At 31.1% G+C, this 5,000-nt stretch overlaps 1 pseudogene; it reads left to right on the plus strand.

The window, feature by feature from the left end:
• LOC125871917 (protein TIC 214-like) overlaps nt 1–834 on the plus strand; it is a 1,373-nt pseudogene extending 539 nt beyond the window's left edge.
• Nucleotides 835–5,000: the final 4,166 nt, after the last annotated feature.

Genomic DNA, 5,000 nt, shown 5'->3' on the forward strand with positions numbered 1-5,000 from the left:
ATTGATGAAATGACTTGGATTGGTATTAGTCTGAATACGGCAAAATCATTCTATTAGATCGAATAAGTACATTTGATCCAATAAGTACCTTGTATTAGAATTGAGAAATTATATGGCTCGGATCTTTAGTATTCTCTTATTTATTACCTGTGTCTACTATTTAGGCAGAATACCCTCACCCATTCTGACTAAGAAACTGAAAGAAGCCTCAAAAACAGAAGAAAGGGTGGAAAGTGAGGAAGAAAGAGATATAGTAATAGAATCTGCTTCCGAAATGAAGGGGACTAAACAGGAATAAGAGGGATCCACTGAAGAAGATCCTTATCCTTCTCCTTTCCTTTTTTTGGAAGAAGGGTAGGATCCGGACAAAATCGATGAAGCGGAAGAAATCCGAGTGAATGGAAAGGACAAAATAAAGGATAAATTCCACTCTCACCTTACAGAGACAGGCTATAACAATATTAATACTAGTAATAGTCCAATTTATGATTATCAGGATTCTTATCTGAATAATAATAACACGGGGAATCTAGAAAATTTTAAATTGCAACTACTTGATAAAAAAAAAGAAAATCAAGAATTTGATTCAAAAAGTAGAAAAAAGTAAGTAATAAACTAATAAAAAGACAGAAACATAAGCTAAATACAAGAAAATATAAGAAGAGATGCGTCCGCCCCCTATATATTTGATACCTTCTCCTACAACGAAACTAATAACCTCAACCCCGTTAGTCATCCCATCAATTACTCGTCGATCAAAAAAATGAGTAAATTCAGCTAATCCTCTTATCCCACCAACAAAGAATCTTGTATAAAAAGCATCTATGTAAGCACAATTATATGACCAATCATATATGCCATTTAGAATTTTGTCCCACAGAATTCTCTTAGGACCCTTTTTAACAAAAGATTTAATGAACTCCAAATTTTTTAAAGAAGAATAAATGGGTTTATATAAAAAGGATGCGAAATAAGCTATACTGACTGAAACAACTGCATCCTTTAAAAATTCATTCCAATCTTGCGAATTATTCGACTTTGGATGCAAAAGATTTATAGATGGAGCTAACCATTTTGATAAGATATCCAAATTAACTCCTTCCTAGTTGAAAGGAATTCCTATAGCTCCAACAAACAAAGTAAAGAGCCCTAATACAAATATTGGGAATAGCATAGTATTGTCCGATTCATACGGATAGGAAGAAACCGCTTTATGCTCAAAATGAGCAATAGTCATAAAAGGTCGTGTCATCTTTCTTCCATTTTTATCAATTGGATATTTAGTTTTTGACAAAAAATAAGTACTTTCATTATTATTCATTGTTAATAAATAAGAGTTTTTCGTAACTCCGTTTTTACCCCATAGAGATATTGAATAGAAAGGGGTTTTGTGTTTCCCACCATAATTTTGAAAATGAACGTTTAAATGCCTTTCAAAAGTAAGTAAATAGATCCAAAACATATAAAATGCGGTTAATCCTGCCGTGACCCAAGCTATTATTGCAAAAATTGGCGAATACAACCAACTATCATTAAGAATTTCATCTTTGGACCAAAAACAAGCAAGAGGTGGAATACCACAAAGAGAAAGTGTACCTAATAAAAATGTGATTTTGGTAATTGGTACATGTTTCCTTAAACCTCCCATAAGACCCATATTCTGGCTTTTCGCTGGACAATATCCAACAATAGTTTCCATTGAATGAATAATAGATCCGGATCCTAAAAATAATAATGCTTTGGAATAAGCATGAGTAATCAAATGAAATAAAGCGCTTCGATAAAACCCCATACCTAGAGCTAACGTCATATAACCCAATTGAGACATTGTGGAATAGGCTAAACCTCTCTTAATGTCTTTTTGAGAAAGAGCTAAAGTAGCTCCTAATAATACTGTTATTATTCCTATAACCGAGATCAAATACATTATGTAAGGTTTAACTCTGAAAAGAGGAAGAAGCTGAGCTACAAGAAAAATTCCTGCCGCTACCATAGTAGCAGCATGTATAAGAGCCGAAATAGGAGTAGGCCCCTCCATGGTAACATGTAACCATACATGAAGGGGGAATTGGGTGGATTTAGCAACTGCACCGGCAAATAAGTGAACATTGCATAACGTAACAAATAAGTAATTGACCTCATTATTATAAATCAAGTTATTGAATATTTCGAATAAATCTCTAAATTTGAAACTTCCCGTTATCCACTAAAAACCTAAAATTCCTAATAATAAACCAAAATCCCCTACATGATTAGTTACAAACACTTTTTGACAAGCATTTGCTGCAACAGGTCGTGTAAACCAAAATCCTATTAATAGATAGGAACACAGCCCAACCAACTCCCAAAAAATATAAATTTTGGGAACTAACACTAGTTTGAGGTGGACAATTTGATTCATTAGTGCGTAAACCAATTCTAATCAATTAAATGTTGATGGAAAAAACCATAACTATGTAACCCTATTCCTAATAGATTGACCCCAAAATAGCATATCCAAATTATAAGAAAACCTATAGACGCTACAATTACAGAATTTATACCCCACAAATTTCTATTTGTTCGAGTATGTAAATAAATTGCAAATACGATCCAAGTAATAAATGCCCAAGTTTCTTTTGGATCCCAATTCCAATAGGACCCCCATGCTTCATTAGCCCATACCGCTCTCGAAAAGATTCCTATGGTTAAAAAAGTAAATCCTAAACTAATAACCCGATAACTCCAATAATCTAATTGTTGAATCAATTGGGACCTGTAATAATTTTTAGCACAAAAAAGCAAAGTATTTTCGACAACATTTTCACCCAAGAAAAATGACTCGTTTAAAAAACCATTGCTCTTATAAAAAAGCTTTTTGTTTTTTCGAACTGTAATCACTAGAAGTGCTACTGATAATAACGATCCACATAAAAGGGCTACATAGCCCAATATCATCATACTTACGTGCATTATTAACCACTCAGATTGAAGAGTAGGTACTAATATTCCAGATTGGTGTATTTCAGTTAAAATACCTGAAGTAGCAAAGCCTTGGGTCAAAATAGCACTTGGTCCAGTTATTTTACTTAAAATTAAAACATTTTTTTTGAAATATGGAATTATATGAATAAGGGAGAAACTCCATGAAAGAAAAATCACTGATTCATATAAATTGCTTAGTGGGAAACGTCCTGAAGAAATCCAACGAGTAACTAATAATCCCGTTATACAGAAAAAAGTAACTATTATGCCCTTTTTTGACGAATCGTATAGTTTTACAATTTCATCGACTAAAAAGGTTATCAAATGAATTGTAATTACAATTGAAACGATCAAAAAGGAAATGTGAGTTAATATATGCTCTTGAAAATATCATAAAAAATCTTAAAAAAGAAGAGTCCCTTAATTACATAATTCTAAAATGGAAATCGGGAATTGATTTCATTATAAGATCTATTTATCCTTTTTAGAAGATGGTATGCCGCCACTCGGACTCGAACCGAGATGCATTAGCACTGCTTCCTAAGAGCAGCGTGTCTACCAATTTCACCATAGCGGCTTATCTTGAACTCATAATAGCCTATGAATAAGCAATCGTCGAGATTGAGTAAGCTATTTTAGTTTAGTAATGATTCAAATGGATCAATAACAATAAAAAGTTGTTCAAATAGGAATTTGAGGTTGAAGGTTTATTATTTTTGGTTTGAGTTTAGAGTTAGTTTTTTTTATTTAACCTGTGACCTTCCTATATTTTATACTTTCCTCGAATTCAACTCTTGTAACTAAATAGAGTTCAAAATGTTTTTGTTTTCATTGTTTAAGCAACAATTTCTTATTTTTTTTCATAAATCTAAAATAAAACAAAAAAGGGATTTTGATGACAAAATAGAAAGAAAAGAACCAATTTTGCATCGCTAAAAATTCACAGTTAGTCATACAAAATTTCAGTAAGCAATTTTCTCTATTGGGTTAAGGGAAAGATATACATGGGGGTCTATATAATAATTCAGAGAAAATAAAAAGTGAGAAAGTTCGAGAAAACAAAAAAGTTTCAAAATAGAATCAATTACTTTCAATGAGTTCTTAACTTTCACTAAAGATTTTTATATACGTTCTTCTATAGATATGCAAATATAGAATTTTATTTGCATTTTATTTTGTAAATAGGTCGATGGGGAAAATAAAACTCCCCACCTTGGAATAGAAATGATCTTTATTCTTTTGTCAACAAAAAAGTTATTATTCAGTGAATAGTAAATTGAGGATTTCCTAATTCTATTATTTTATATATCAATCAGAAAAGCGAATAGAATTCCGTTACATATGGATTGGTGAGCTAATCAATATCAAATAGGAAAGGTAAATCGTTCAATTATTCAATTATTATCTAATTGAATAATTGAAGAATAATTGAATTATTTTTTCAAGTTGATTCAAATTATTCTAACGTTTTATTACTTATTTATTTTGTTTGGCGTACAAAAAAACTTTTTGAATTTCCTGTAGAAAGAGATTTCGCTAATGAAAAAGCCTTTAATGCTACCCAATACCCCTTCCTTTTCCAAATATTTTTACGAATACACTTTTTTGATGTCGAAGTGCGTTTTTTTGGAACTGCCATTTAGAAATTAAAAAATTACTGATTGTTATAGCTGGATGTGAAAGACATCTATTGTTCAAAATGAATTCTTTTTACTACTATTTATTTTCGAGCTAATAGTGTCCTCCTCAAATAAAACATTATCGAGATAGGCAAAAGCTATGTGAAAGTTGTCGAATATTGAAAATAAAAACAGAAGGCCAATATTTGTTTTTTTTTTCAAGTTTTTGTATTCCATAAAACATTCAGAATCGTAAAAAAGAAAAGGTTCTCTATTGAGTGATATCTTTATTTCACATTCTTTTTGATTCATCAAATCTATACCTATATAATTTGATAATCGCCTGTTCTGTAGAAATGAAGAAAGAAAATTTGTTGAGCTTTCTATTTATGGTTCCACATTTCATTTACATACAAT

Source organism: Solanum stenotomum, chromosome 7, assembly GCF_019186545.1.
Source record: "Solanum stenotomum isolate F172 chromosome 7, ASM1918654v1, whole genome shotgun sequence".
Taxonomy (NCBI): domain Eukaryota; kingdom Viridiplantae; phylum Streptophyta; class Magnoliopsida; order Solanales; family Solanaceae; genus Solanum; species Solanum stenotomum.